Below are 17203 nucleotides of genomic sequence, written 5' to 3' on the forward strand. Positions count from 1 at the left end.
TGGGAATCCACTAAGTACAGAAGAAGTAATTAGGGACCTGGGTACCCAAGTAGATAGCATGCTCTCCTTTGATAACCACATAACCAAAACGGTCAGGAAATCCTTCTATGTGGCACACCTGATCACAAAGGGTTTCTCATCCAGATCCAAGGAGGTAATTGTGCCCCTTTACTCCTCACTCATTACGCCCATAATAGAGTACAATGCCCCATTTGGGATGTACCTCACTAGACACCTGCAACAACTAGAAAGACCACAGAAGTACCTCACTAAGAGGATTAAGGGCCTTAAACAATTACCCTATGAAGCACAACTAAAAAAAGCTCCAGCTCTTCTCAGTCGCTTACCGTCTGCTCAGAGGTGACCTATGCCTGACCTATAGGGCCATGTCAAACCCTGAACTAATGGACATGCTTCACCTCAAAAAAACGAGATCCCTCAGAACCACTCATTCTAGTGACTTGAACCTGTGTACAACAATAAACAGGACATGCTGGAGGGATAGATTCCAGTCCCAGCAACTCCCCTCACTCTGGAATAGAATCCCAATCCATATTCGATAGAGCTCATCTCTGACCCTCTTGAAGAGAAATCTTGATGAGTGGATGGGTAATCGTAAGTTCTACCCTGGGATCACTTCAGGAGCCCTGTTGACAGAGGCCCAGGTTACTAATCTAATGGGGAGGCGAAAGCCATCACTCTGTGGCTAGGCTTATAAATGCCCATGGGCAGATAGCCTAGTACTTACCTATGAACCTATGAACCAATTATTACTGTGCAATATTATTATCCAAATGGTTAGTGTGACCTAACAGTCAAGACTTATTTGGAATGACTTGGTACAGCATCACTATATACAAGCAATGTACTCTTAGAGCTTAAATTATCTCTACACAAAACAGCCACAGTTGAAAAGTTTAAAAATATTTAATAATAAATAATAAAAACACAAGACAATGCTTCTTACTACACAGTGCTAATCAAGAGTTCAGAGATCACAGAAAAATACTTAAAATAATACCGTAGAAAACTTTGAACATCAACACAAAAAAAACACCTAGTCTAATCTTCCTAATTCCTAGCTATTTTTAAGAGAAAACACAGTTCTAAATAACTTACATAGAGAACAAAGCAGTGCTGGTGATGTTGGATGTTCTCAAGACAAATGCTCTGAGCTGTCTGATTCTGTCTCTTTAAATTGATAACAGAGAGCTGCTTCACATGACATCATTCTTCACACTTCTCTGGTGTTCCCAGGCTAACAGAAACTACATTTACATTCTTTACACCTGGTCAGAAACAAGAGCAATAAAGGACATTTATGCATGTGAATTCTGCCATTAACTCTGGTCTTAGAATGATAGGCATGATGCCTCCCTCTAGACATATCGGCTCTGAATTTTGACATCAAAGAATTGATTTATCAGCTTTGTTACAGCAGAGTGCACTATTGTTACATTTTTGCAGTTCAATATCCAATGCCATCATTTCACATTTAAGAGAACAAGCCTGGGGCTTACATTAATATTTACAAATGACAGAATTATCTAGAAAATTCTATTTGGCTAGGCTGGCAGCCTTCACCTATCTTCACATACACAACCTAAATTTGTTACTGTATGCTAAAGATTTAGTTCTACTAGAATCAAACCAAACTCACACTGACCTACAACAAAAAATACAACCTAGTTTCACAAGCCTTTGCAACTAGACACATCAAAAATAGACTGCCGATTAATATAGCTACATCCAACAACACATATTTCTAATACTATTTGTACACAACAAAGGATTATCCTTACCACAGGTTACAGAACTAAGATATTTTCATTTAACTTTTAACCGCCTCACTCACAATCACATAATGCATTCATAAAATTCTAAACAAAGTAATGGGACCACGGGTAGCACCATCCTGAGGCACACTGGTGCATGTGCTCCAACTGCTAAATAGTGTGCCCCAGTGAGTGCTTTAGCCCCGAGGAAAAATCAAAGACTTTTTTTAAGTGTTTAAAAAAATGATCAAACATGCCAATCAATAAAAAAGTCCTTATTTTTCTCTTCCCCATGATCAAAATAATAGGAGATGGGCAGACAACTTGTGTCCTTTTACCAAGCAGTTTAATATAAACAGTTGTGATTGGATGCCCTTGCCAACCAACTGTAATGATTTCCCGGAAGTCTCTAATCACATACCAGAAACTACCATTGCAGACACACAAATCTTCAACACATAGCATTCATTTTTTTTCCATTTGTTTTTCTCTAAAAAAAGAAAATTAAGAAAATTAACTATAACTGTCTTTAAATAATGCTGCTGACACTGGAATTGTAGGAGTTTCTTAACATTGATGATAACATTTATTTTATTTTTGTTTTCCCTTTTGATGCAGTAAAAAGGTCTGCAAGTGTGTGACAATACTCATGCTAAAGCACTGAAAACCTTAATTGTTAGACATCACTTCTGGCCTGTAAATATCTAGGTTTGTGCATGACTGCAAAATGGGTGTTGTTATTTATTCCTCAGCTAACTCACAAATGTGCCATGTGTTACACAAACTTAACTGCTGCAAGGATGATCTTCTCAAACTACACATGAAAAATCTAGTGTAGTTCATTTTGGTAAACAAAACATTTCTATATTATATCATATGGGAGACATGCCACTCCAATCAGACACTCTCAAAAAGGATCTAGGCACTTGTGTAGATAATTTCTTACCTTTTGTCCATCATGTGTCCACAGAAGATCAGAAATCCTTTTATCTGGATGAGATAGTTTCTAAATGTATCTTCTTTACATCTAAAGGATTCTTATTTCTTTTGCTCATCTCTTACGATTATTTAACACCGGACTCCTTTTGGTCTGCATTTGTTGAAACATATCACTCAACTTAAGAGACCTGAGAGGATCCCTACTAAAAAGATCAACAATATCAACACCCTCGGTTATCTCAATAGACTAACAGGCCTCTCCCTATACTTGTCATCTTATGGATTCCTTCATGGTAATAGGTATGTTTTCTTTTTAGCCATGAAAGAAACAACCCTTCATGACCTCCTATTCTTTTGCAAAACAATTGGTTCCTTCACCACCAAGTTAAATGACCTAAATCTTTATCATCTGATAAATTAGCCATATCTCATTGCATTCTTCACCTCTTCAATAAACATCCTTCATGCCAGTCAGAATAACACCTTTGCTACATTTAAAGTAAACCTAGATAACTGGCAGGTTCAACATCCCCCCCCAACCAATCAATTGTGCAGGGCCTACTTTGAGTCTGGAGGGAACATCTGTATAGGATTTATTGGCTAAGCTTGTAATGGTCTGCAGACTCTCTATTTAGTACTTGCTTATGAACCTATGACACTATGAATTAATATGATTCAATTGTATTTACCAGTGATATTACTTAAAAAAATTCTTAAAAAGGAATTTGTTGCAGTCCCTGTCAATGTGGGATCATGGATTTTTTTAAAGATAAGCATTCCTCATAGGAAGCTATAGTGCATAAGTCCATATGAACTTTTACATGTTAAACCCAAAGCACTTTACTGGCACTGAGATAATAAGGTAACATACCTTAGCATAAAATAGAACATTTTTAATGTTGAGTCAGCATACTAAAATAAACTGAAATTAGCTATAAACACTTTTTCGTAAAGTATAATTAATAGATGTACACCTTAAGATATGAACTTGGATTACATTATGTATCTTTAACAAAAAAACAAAAATACAATGCAACTGTGATTTTAAGGCTTTTAATTATTAAGGTATAAGTGTGAGATTAAGTTTTGGAATGTCTGATAAAAGGTGTACTGATACACTACTGTTGTGTGGTACAGAAACCTGAGATGGGTGGCAGGATACACACCATGGGACAGAGAAAGAAATGATGGTGTTACAGCAAAACATAAAGTAGTTCCAACTGCAGAGAAGGTAAAAAAGAACAAATTACAGCAGTTCAGCCACATGTGTAGGAAAGCAGAGGGTGAGTTGATGAAGATTTGGGAAAGACAGGAAGCAGGCAAGAGGAAACGAGGGTACCCAGCAAAGAGATGAATGGACTATGTGACAGAAGACCTGAGAAAGTCAGGCAAAACTCACGAAGCAGGTAACAGAATGGTACTGAATTGAGAGAGGTGGCAACAGTTGACTTGACACCCTGACCTGATGTAAAAAATGGGAAAAAGAGAGTTGATAATAATAATGATTTATTTTTATTTTACATTTGTTTACCTGGAAAGTCCGACTGGACACAGGTCCATTTTCGGCAGAGGCCCAGGGAGAAAATCTCCAAAAGATGCATTACATAAATTAATCACAGAAAAGTATAAATTCAGAAACACAGAAGGTAACATTAATAAATTCAGAACATTTGAATCAAAGTTAAAACACATACGTATTTTTTAGGATAATAACATGCTTTGGTAGTAGGTCCATACATAATTATCAGGATAAAAACATGCATAGGTGCTAGGTCCTTGAGATATTGATTATTATTAAATTATTTTGATTTATAGCCAGTCTAATCTAATCACTCACCTTGAAACTGTGTTTTCTGATCAAAAGTACCTGTTGCAGAGGATTAAGGCTATAGGCTGCAAATGAGCTACTTCCTGTAGTCTAGGACTTGATTCCAGTAACCTCCAATTGCTTGCTCTGTGACTGTGATCAAGTCATTTAATCAGGCAGTGTCCCTGGGATGACACCTAAAAGGGACATCTGTGTCCAGTGGGTTTACCCAGTTAACAAATGAATAAGACAGAAGATATATAAAACAAAATAAAACCTGGCTCCAATTACATATAGTATGATACTATAAAGTACATACTAGCTGTCTGAGAATACAGTACCTAACCAGAACCTCTCACTTTATGAGTTGGTTGGAAATGCCATCTTGTCATAATTGCTGACACATTCAGAAAATACTTACTTTAGAAATGTTTGCATTCTGTTAAGTGAATTACACGAATATGATTCAGAAATGGCATAAGATATTTGTAAGTGCTAGTGTGTAACTGAGTTACAGCAGTGTAATTCTGATACAAGAGAAGGGAATCAGACACTGCAAACTTACACAAAGTATTCACAAACCATGTATGCAGATGATTGTAACCGGCATCTGTAAGAGGAAGAGTATACAATACCATGTATGCTGGTAGAACACCAGAATTACTGTTATGGTAACAGATATACCAATGAGGTCAAGAACCAAGAGGGAGAAAGTTAGCAACAGGCAGGAGATACAAGACTGGAATCAGATAACAGATCTTATTTTTTTCAGTATCTCTATCTATCTGAATTACATCTTTCCATCTCAGGATTCAAATTTCTCATATATAATACTGTATAATGTAATAAAGGGTGTAGGACATGTTGTCATAGGCTTTTTCATCAGTTTCCCACACACTGAAGTTTTCCGGTCAACTTATACTTTCAGCAAATATGCATACATGTCAAGTACATATATTTATTTGAAGTATAGGCACAAATAGGCATCTCTTTACTAGATCTAATGCTGTCCTCTGAGTAAGTGTTTGTTATTGAACAACAAAATAGTTCAGTCTAGCAAAGTGATGTGTATTTGGTTAGAAGTTAAGTTTGTCAGAAAGTTGGTTTGATATATGTGTGTGTGTGTGTGTGTGTGTGTGTGTGTGTGTGTGTGTGTGTGTGTGTGTGTGTGTAGGTGTGTATGTGTAGGTGTGTCTGATGAGTGTTCTGTAAGTAGGTGAGAAGTGAATGGCTGAAAGTATCTTGTGTGCGGGAGATTTATTAGTGCCTGTCAGACTGAAAGCATCAGCACTTATGTCACAGCATGCATGTGTGCATGTGTGTGTGTGTATGCCTGTGATTGCTTATTTTGACTAATCAGCTGCTTTTGATGTATTTGTGAGAATATGAGAGATCAGAAGTATGTGTGTGAGGGCTGAGTGACTGAGGGACTGAAAAGTGTGAGGTAGAGTGAGTGACTGGACGTTTGTGATTTATGTATTTTGCGTTGCCGACTGATTAAGTATTGTGTACAAGGCTGGGATATGTGTGTGTGTGTGTGTGTGTGTGTGTGTGTGTGTGTGTGTGTGTGTGTGTGTGTGTGTGTGTGTGTGTGTGTGTGTGTGTGTGTGTGTGTATCTGTTTTATGTCTGTTCATACTAACTGACCTGTTGTATGCAGTATGTGAATTCACGAAGGAGTTGTGGTCGATGTCTGGTGGTGAGTAAAATGAAGAGTGCATGTGCATACGTGTGTGTGTGTGTGTGTGTGTGTGTGTGTGTGAATGTGTGTTCATGTGTGTGTGTAGAAGGAACATACAATGAGTGTTTTGAAGTGGTTATGTGAGGGTTATGTGAATGATGTTTTGTGAGATGGGAGACTGTGTGACATTATCTGAACAGCACTTGCCACCAAGAAAGTCTGATCTTGGAGCTCGTAATACTAGTCTTGGGGGAAGCTCACCTAAAGGGGTTGTGGAGACTTGTCCCTCACATCAGAAGTGCTTTTTGTTTTGTTGTGTGTATACCTGGTCTGGGACTGTTGAGCAGTGTGCAAGTTGAGTGCGAGTGTGTACTCATTCACGTGTTCGATGTGTAATGTATGAAAAATGTATGTGTTCTATTTTTGTTTATGAGTTGATTATTGACTTGCCTGCTATCAATTATAAAGGCCAAAACCATAATAATAACACAGAACTAACAGTATTACTGTAGTTGTAAATTTAATTATGTCTCTTAAAATTTTAGTGAGTTTCTGATCACCTACACCTTGATCAGATACATATCATTTTATTGAACTCCCTCTAGCACCATTCAGTATATTTGTTGTTTTTCTTAATGTTTTAATCTTCATGGGTTAAATAGAATAATGATTCAAGACCTTTCTCCTCTTCATGTTGGAATGGTCCATGTCTGAGAAAAATAACTACAATTAAGTAAAGCAGTTTTGAAACCTTGACTTCTGTTAAGTGCATTTGAAGCGTGATGTTTATGCAGTCCACAATACTCTGCTTTAAAATACATTAAAATTTTCCATAAGATGTTGCTGGGTTACTGCAGCTTTACTCCCCCACACATATACATACAGTAGATCTCCTAGAAACAGAACTCTTTGTAGGAAATATAAAGGATCACCTTTCAGAGTGTGTCACATGTCGGCAGATTCTGTGATTAGTAAGTGTTGAAGAATTTCAAGGACAAAACAGAATAGCAGAAAAGAAAGAAAAAAACATCGATGTCTAAATCTTAATGTTTCATTGCAGTCTAAGGTCAGCTTATACACATATTAGTCCCTGGTTTTGTACAGATATATATTAAACTTGTGGAATGAATGGAAACAATCCAGAAGAATAAAAACATCTATGAGGGTTATCAACAAGTAGAGTTTTTCCAAAAAATTCATGCATGGTTTTCTAAGACAAGTAACTATGTTCTGAGCCAGAGATGCCATAAAGTACAATATACTGAGTTGTTTCTTGGCAGTTTTGGAAATATGTGCATGCAAAATTATACAAACAAATCAGCCTGCCCCAAATATGTTTAATAACGGAATATGTGACATATTACATGTCACATAATCAAAAGAAAAGCAATTTTAACCTTTAAAAATACTTGTCAGTGCAAGTGCTGAAAACCCTGCCACAATCATTGGCTTTTACTGTGAAGCTGTGTCTCTTCAACATTCAAATATAAGAATGTAATTCTTTAAAAAATGCAGCTTACAAGAGTAATATGTATCCATTTTCAAAACATGATATTTAAACTCAGTGGCAATGCAACTAGATATTTATAATACTTCATTGTTAAAAGCTTTTAATGAAAGCAGAAATATAATGAAACTTTAGTTATTTTTTTGCCTTCCTACATGCCCCTTCAAAGAAATGGCTACTACCTTCTCATAGTCAGGCCTTGCATTTTTTTTAGTGGGCAAAAGCCAAGATCACTTTGAGGAGAGGGAAGATCACTATAGCCCATTCATTCCTGCTGGGATATAGAGAATAATCAGCTCACTCGTTCTCTTGGAACAGTGTCAGAAATTAGGGAGTGGTCCAGTGTGGACAGCCCCAAACTAACCCCTCCCCCTGACACCAATGTCTGCATATCACTGCTACTCAAGTGACTAGCTGCACATCTGCATGTACAACTGTCTGCCATTATGTGCACTACACAGCCAGGAGCTTAGCTGCTTCAACCAGTGCCCTGAGCTAGTATTGTGAACCAGTACCCCACCCCTCTGCTCTTCAAGTGAACAGCAAAAATAAATAAATAAATGGACATTTCTTCTACTAGCACACAAACCAAGTGGCCAGATGTATGACACCCCTCCTCCCTCCTGCCCCAGCCATTCAGGTCCCATTTGTGTGCCCTGCCCCAACTCTCCCTCAACATAATTTATTTTAAACTGTAGCAAACTGTTTGCTACCAATGTAGCAAACAGTTTCTCCAATTTACACCTTGTCTGCATGGAGCACTACAGCACTAATGATTTAGTTAAAAAAAACAAACAAAAAAAGTCTCTTTTTTAAACTGTAGAAAAGTGCTTGCTATAAATGTAGCAAAAAGTTGCTATAGTTTATACCCTACCTGCATGGAGAGCTACAACACTCAGGTTTTAGGTAAACCAAAAAACTTTTTTTAACCTTTAAACTGTAGCAAGTAGTTGCTGCACTTTAGACCACATGTGGGTTACTGCAGTGCTCAAGTTTGACCACAAATGCAATACCTGTTTTTAATGAAAGACTGGGACCAGTTAGCTGTCCCCCCTCAACAATTTGAGCCAAGGGAAGTTTCACCTCTTGCCCTGTCCTAGCTGCGCTCCTGTATACAAGCACTGTGGCCCAGTTTGGCACTCTTCCTCTCTGTAGCATAGGCAGGGTGGGGCACAAGGGATGGCCACCCCTGCTGCTAGGTTGAAGGGATACAACAATTGTCAAAATACCAGCCAAATAACATTTTTAAACAAAAAAGTAGAAACTCAAGTAGAATTAATAAATTTTATACAGTTGTTTCTGCTGTGAGACATTGATTCTGGTCAGTTCCTACCCCCTTTTGGCTGAGTATAACCAAACAAATTCTAATCTTAACATTTTGCAGATATGAGCCTTAGGAACTGCCCCAAAGCATTGTGGAGGCTTCTGTTTGGGGCAGTGCATGAATCAGGTAGGGAAGTATATGCCTTAGTGAATGTATGTTTCCTTAATAATTAGCTCTGGCAACACAATCATTTAAAAATACTTTAGTTAAGTGCAACTGAGTGGCTTTGGTGTTGTCCGCATATTTACTTAGTGTTCTCGGTTATTTATTTTTTTATTTTGCTCGCTAAGACAGGAGGGAGCCTGGGACTGGCCAGTACCTAGAGAAGAATAGAGAACTGAATCTAGACCTCCAGAAGACAGTGCAAAACAGAAGTGATTACAGGGCTATCCAATGGATGACCAACTTTGTACTGGTTTAGGAAAGTAACTTACAAGGCAAGCAGGTCACACATAGTTTCTACATATAGCTCTCTAATAATATCTTAGAACAAGAATCAGGGAGAAATGGGCTGTGAAAGTGAAAGAAAAAGTACAAAATAATGTAATAAGGGAAACAACTCAAAACTGACACAGAGGTGCAGACTTGGTACTAGGTCATGTTGTGCAATGGTCAAGCAGACTACCCACATATAACTGCTAAGCCTGCTGCCCTACCTGCACTCAATTTCTGAGCAAAACAAGAAGTTCTCAACTTGGTCTTCAACCCCCCCTCCCCTTTTCAACTTGGAGGTAGTAATGCAGTGATGACAAATGAAGGCTTCACCCCAGCCTCCAGATGGAAGGTATACCTCTGTTCCTGTTATTCCTGTCCTTCAAATGTTCCCACCTAAAACTCACACACTACTAACTCCATACCTAAATCATCATTTCTTTGCCTACTTTAACTTAATTCAGAGATCTTGCTCAGAACACCTTTTCATAAATATTTTGCATGCATGCCTCTGGCCTACCTTACTCATATTCTCAAACTTTCATTGTTTGTTTTTCTTATCCATTGTACCCATAATATTGTTTTCCTCTGTAATATTGTTAATCTGTCTCTATTCATATGTATTTGTATGTCTGTTTGGGGCTTTTCCCCTCGGGTCTCCACTGAAAAAGGATAATTCTTACCCAGCTGGACCAAGCCGGTTAACAAATGCAAATAAATGAATAAATAAATATTGTCTAATGGGGTCAGTAATCCAATGGATATAGTTGCCTTCCTCCTCCCCAGGATGAATAATTAGGCATTGGCCAATTGTTTCTGTCCCCCCATTCCCCAGGACTTTCAGCTATTATGCCACTAACTGAACATAGATCCTCTTAGGAATAGTCAGGAATTGCCCCTCTAAATTACTTGACTGGGAGGGAAATAAAGTTATGTCATAGTCTCCATACTGCTTGCTGCAGTTGCTTATCTCTTTAAAAAAGTGTCCAGATAATCTGAATTCTGCCTACAGCAATTAAAGATCATGAGCTAGTAGTAATCTAAAGCAGGCATAAGGCATGTAGAAAGGGTGATCAGTTGCTACAGAAGTGACAGTGATGCTACTTCTAAACAATCTTGTGGCACTAATCCAGCATGACTTGAATGAATTATAAGGCATATCAGAGTCCTTACATTAAGACAACCCAATGTGGACATCAAAGTGGGTCCTGACAATGTAAACAAGAAGTGACAATGAACATAGGAGGAAGCTTTACAATAGGTCAGTAGAACCTAGTGTAGGTTCCCACTGCTCATGCAAAATTCATAGTGGAAGGACACTGATCATACTGGTACAGATAATTATTCTTTTTTACAAATATATATTATATTATATTATATTATATTATATTATATTATATTATATTATATTATATTATATTATATTATATTATATTATAGTTTGTTAACCAGGTTATCCCTATTAAAAAGCCTCAATCCTATTTGCACAAGTGGGCCCAGGGAGAAAAGATCACATTAGGTGCAGAATATATTATATTATATTATATTATATTATATTATATTATATTATATTATATTATATTATAGTTTGTTAACTGGGTTATCCCTATTAAAAAGACTCAACCCTATTTGCACAAGTGGGCCCAGGGAGAAAAGTTCACATTAGGTGCAGATTTACAGTAAATGAATGGCAAATTTGGCAGGTTTTAATTATTATTTACAAAATCTACACTAGTATAAAAAATAAATCATTTGCACGCAACAGTCATTAGTAACCTTGTGCTCTGAGGCGTATCTCTTAGTGTACATATTCTCATATTTAGATATTAGTACTCTAAACAATGTTATTATTTCAATAATTTTATTATGTCAAGTCACATTTTTTATTTGTAGTCTCCTTATGTTTTGGATTACTTACTGTTCTAACCTGATTAACAAATGTATAAATAAATAAAATAGCTAAAGGACGAAATAAGGTATAATCATTTCTAAATTAAACAAACAGATGCGCTAGCATATAAATGAGAAAAAGAATAACATAAACTGGACTGCTAACTGTGATATGATATCAGAAAACATTATTCATTTGATACAAGTGATAATGGTCAACAGGGATCTGAGCAATGCTATAGCAATTTTAAAGCAGCAAAAAGAACTCCAGAGATGCACAAAAATATATTTGGTAAGAGAGGTTACATTGGTACTGCAATTTGTAGGCATTTGCTTTTGTCTGCTTGTAATAATGAGAAAAAATAGCACACATCAGGAAGAGACATTCGCTCCTGGGATATTGACTCAAATGTCTCACTGACAAGCTTTTAAATTAAAGTAGTGTGGGCTATGTAGCAAGAAAGATTCATAGGTAAGCTAGAGATTGCTCATTGGGGTAATAATGACATTGATAGCTATAGTTGTGTGTGTGTCCAAAAAATACAACACATTAGCAGGAGCAATTTGGCTACAGTAACATCTGAAAGCAAGGCAGTTTTTGAATATTTTAAAAAAGGCATGCTGTCTGACGACTCAGACTAGAGCCCATTCTGGAAAAGGTTGCCTTTGGCAATGGAGACAAGATGACAGATCTGAAAATGAGGAGATATTAGGAAACAAAGGATATGCAAATACCATGTTTCATAAAAGATGTTAGTACTGTAAGTTCAAGCAAAAACAAATGTACTGAAGTTAAAATGGATTGCAATGGCAAAGTAGTACAGTATATCCGAAAATGGTAGAAATATAGTCATGGATTGTTGTGCAGTACTAATGAGGGTATCTCAATGTTGCCTACACATAGTAATAAAGCATTAAAATTTTATGGTAAACAAATGCACAGATGGCAAGGAAACATCACTGTGGCTCTCTAATAATCCAAATCAAGTCTAAGAAGAAATTGACAATATTCAAGAAATACAATAAATCACAAAAACATCAGGACAGTGTGCTTTGCCAAGTATAGCAGTCAGGGTGGGGGTAAGACAGTGTAAATAGCATAAAATTAAACCAAAGAAAACATAACCAGCCCATTTAAGAAGTTAAATAAAGCACTATATATGTAAATAGGGAATAAAGAAAAAGAGCTAGACAAGCAGTGTAAGCCAGTTAGTGGTTATGAGATGCCTGCCAATCAAACTGCAAATCACAAAGTGGGCCACAGAGAAAGACAATGACAAGAAAGCCAAGTTTTGCTTCTGCTCAAAATTAACAAATAATATTTGATATTTCAAGATTTGCTTTAGAGACACTCTGGATTTCAGATTGTTGTTAATCTTTTCTCTGAAAAAAAAAACTGTTCTAAAATACCTTCAGATAAACCTGGTCAAAGTCATGGACCTTAATGAATCTCCATATTTTCAGAGAATTAAAACTGGTTAAGTCCTTGAAGACTAGAATATGGCAGATGCAATTTCTCTTCATAATATTAAGACTAATAAAACACAGAAGGGAATGAAATGTCAGCCTGCCCTTAGATTGAAGGAAAGACTATTTGTCGGCCTAAATTTATTTTGAAGAAAGCATTGTAGAGCAATTTGTTTTGTACCTCAGTTCTAGCAATCAACACCACCCAGTACAACTGGATTTAAAGTAGAAATGTCAAGCTATATTATTCTAATGAAGTATTTGGATAAATTAGCATGCTGTGAGATCAAAGACAGGATCATGACTGTAGTCCATTCTGACAATGCCAAGGCAGTGGAGAGGAGCCCTGGGATTCAGCAAGCAGCCGTGCAGGAATAAGTTATTCCGGCATGGTAGGGACCGTTCCTGTTCTGCATGGCAGTGTGCCATGCATATGTATGAAGGCACACTGCCATGCTTTAAAATGGACACGGTTCCATGTATGAGCGCTGGGGGTGTGTCTGAGAGCAGAGCTCTCACAATATAGACACCCCCTGCACTCCAGAATTGCCTTTCTGCAATTCAAAATCAGCGAGAATGCTCGTAACACCCCCAACCCATCAGGATAACAAATCTTGTCAAAGCCATAAGGGACAATCATTCCTACCAAGACAAATGTTGTTAGAATAAAACAGTTAGCATAAGCACATAGCGCACACCTCCCAACCCCGTCAGAGTAAGGAATGTGGACAAAGCCAAAAGAGGCAATCATCCCACAAAGCAAAAAGTTGATACAATAACAGGTTCAGCATTAGCATGGATATTCTTAAGGGTACAAATAAAATAACACAACAAATATTTTTTTTTTTAAATATGCAATAAAGTTTAAGTATAGCTGTGTGGGTGTGCCCGTTGCTTAGCTACACTTAGTCCAGCTTAAACATCACAAGAAGTTAAATAGCAAAAGGCAGCCAGCATAAGAAGTACTGCAATAGTGTAGTGGTTAGAGAATATGCTTTGCAAACAGCCATTCCAGTTTGATCCCCACTGTAACCAATTTGCATTTTACATGTGAAAGCAGTACATACACATTTTTTTGTATAATTAGCTACTAAATAACATATATTTGTTAACCAGAGTACTGTAGTAGGTCCAGATGTGAGGTGTCAGTTTAATAAAGTTGTGAAACCCCCATATAAACAGAAGTGTTCCATACAGTAGTCACACATGAATGAATGTAATGAAAGCACGTTGGGGAATGTCAGGGACAGTAAACAAATTTATAATATGTAATGAATGATGAATCGATCCCATACAGCAGATAGCCTATAAAATAAAAAATAAGCAATGCTAAGCATTGCACAGCTCTGCTTACCAGGTGTAAGCATTGTGTAAATATGACTGCTAAACAATGAGTAGCCCAGCTAAGTGGATTTGCCCATTGGTAAGCAGTGGTGAACCTGCTCCTTTAAGCACTGGCAACCTTAGCTAAGCAGGTTTGCTCGTAGCTTAGCTTAGCTCAGCATATTCAAAACCATCCAATCACAGCAAAGGGTGAAAAATCAACCATATTTAAACCCCACAAGCAGGAATACAGCTCATAACTGGTTGCAGCTTCCCATTGTAGGCAGAATGGCAGGAGTTGGTGAGGGCATTTGCTTCCTTGCACAGTGCAGGGGCATACAGGAGTCCAAGGTCATGGTAGGACTCCTGGTACAAAACCATGATGAGAGACTGTTGCAGGGCCAGTATCAAGACTCCCAATATAAAGCAGAAGCCTGGGACTATCTCGTCCGTGATCTCACCAGTGCCACTGGTATCCCTTGGACTAGTGAGCAGGTCCGGCACCACTATGCCAACTTGAAGCAGAGAAAGAGGGAGCTCTTGGATGAGTGGGTCCAAGAAGCAAGGCAGAGGGGTGATGTCCCAGCAGTGTGTAAGTAGTCATACCAATAACTGTTTACTAATGTCCAGCTTGTGTATATGATGGATAGGTATGCCTAAATATTTCTCTATTTCCATTACAGCTGCAGCTGAGTGGGCTGTGAATCAGAAAGCCCATGCTAGAAAGTTGTGAAGGCTGTGTCGTGAGTCTGGTGAGTAACAATCTTGCTTGTAGTAATCAAACCAAATAAATATAAAGTAATAGAAGCTCACCTGGCAGTATAAAAACTGTGTATGGGTTGTACTGAATAAGCCAGACAATATGACAGTAATAGTCCCATAAAGGTCATATTTAAATAAAACTATAACTGCCTGGCCATAAAGCTCTAAATCCTGGACTAGTTGTGTTTACTCTGGTATTGTATGGCATTTACTGTTGCATTCTCTGAATAGTAATGTTGTGTTAACCACTGTTACCCACACTGTGCAATATAAAAATGTCTAGGAATGTCTGTATAAGATGGTTGTAAGTACAAGATCAGATCTGTACACCAAGAGAGATTTAGACAGAAAACACTGAAGAGATCGACAGCAATATGCAAACAGCACATGCCATGGTTGGAATCCTGGGAGTGGAAATAAGCTGTATGCATAATCATACCTCTCAACTGTACAGATTTTTGTAGAATGTCCAGATAATTGTCTCATATTTTCTGCCTGTTCCTCTGTCACCCTGGCAAATCAGTTGGATGATCTCAGAATTGTAGTCACTAAATAATGACATACATTTGATTTTCAGACCAGAAGTATTTCAGAAAATATATATTAAAACAAATCCTGTCACTCTGGTAACTCTCCAAGTTTATGACAGCAATATTCAAAATATGTCCCTATTTGATCCCCCATTTTGCCAAGCTTTGTCCAGAGCATGTGCATTAAGAGATTGAGAGGTGTGTGCTTAATATTAACTAGGAATCTGGGAATATGTGTAGAAACAGTCAGGTTGTGTTAACAAACATTTCCCCCACAGGCCTGTCAGATACGAAGACTGTAACTGCCTGGCAATAAAGATTTAAATTCTGGACTGTTAGTGTTTACTCTGGTATTGTATGGCCTGACATGTAGCATTCACTAACATCTGATATCTGAATAGTACTGTTGTGTCAACCACTGTTTCTCACACTGTGCTACATAAAAATATGTCTAGGAATGTCTGTATAAGACTGCTGTAATTACAAGATCAGATTGTACAACCAAGAGAGACTTAAAAAACACAGAAGGAACAGACAGCAATATCCAAATATCACACTCTGATGAAACTTAAATTGTTGTATTTTTAGCAAACACAGCCATGGTTCGAATCCTGGGAGTGGTATTAAGCTGTATGTATAATCATACCTCTCAACTGTACAGATTTTTGCAGAATGTCCAGACAATTGGCTCATATTTTCCACCTGTTCCTCTGCCCCCCTGGCAAATCAGTGGGATGATTTCAGAATTGTAGTCACTAAATAATGACATACATTTGATTTTCAGACCTCAGAACCTTCAGAAAATGTATATTAAAACAAACCCTGTTACTCTAGCAAATGTCCAAGTTTATGAGAGCAATATTCAGATATGTCCCTATTTGTACACCCATGTTGTCAAGCTTTGTCTTAAGTGTGTGCATTAAGAGATTGAGAGGTCTGAGCATAGTATTAACTCAGAATCTGGGAATATGTGTAGAAACAGTCAGGTAGTGTTAACAAGCATTCCCTCCACAGGTCTACCAGGTAAGAGATGTAGAACTTAGCCATAAGACAGTTGAAGTATACACTGTGTACAAAAATACGACTGTCCAAACAAAGGCCATAGGGTATTTTAATAATACCTTTAGAATAATGATTAGAGCAATGATCATTAAAGTTGTGAGTACTGCAAGGATATATAAGTTAATTGACATCTCCCACCCCCTATCATATCTGCAACAATAATCAAAACACACAAATCAATGGGTATGTTTACACCAAACCTACTGTTGGGGCATATGTCCTATTGTTCAACAAATACTGAAATGTATTTCTATTAATGTTCCATGTTGAAATACTATCATTGGTGGCCTGTTGCTAACAATGTAACCTATATACCGTTGTAATGACTACTGTGGTTCCATATATGCATGTGTTCTGTTTGCTATGCAACTGTTCTAAATCTAGTGTTTTAGGTTAATGGGAATATCTATGCATGCTGTTATAACTAATCCTGGATTGTGTTGACTATTACTCACCAATATATGTTCTAAAACTGCAACACCATAGCACATTTGGGAAGGCCAGTCCAAGCAGACCCACCTCTCCCACATCATCTGGCCATGGCACTGAGCCCCAGCACATCTGAGACCCACCCTGGGACCTCCTTTTCTGCTGGCCCTGCACCACTTTTGGATGGAACCACCTCAGGGGATGGGGCTCGTCCCCACCCTGGAAGTGTGCGTGGACAGGATCCTGTCACCCGAAGTCAGGTCTGGGGATTGGTGT

The sequence above is a fragment of the Protopterus annectens genome, chromosome 17.part0 (genome assembly GCF_019279795.1).
Source record: "Protopterus annectens isolate FY-2018-M chromosome 17.part0, PAN1.0, whole genome shotgun sequence".
NCBI classification, from domain to species: Eukaryota; Metazoa; Chordata; order Ceratodontiformes; family Protopteridae; genus Protopterus; species Protopterus annectens.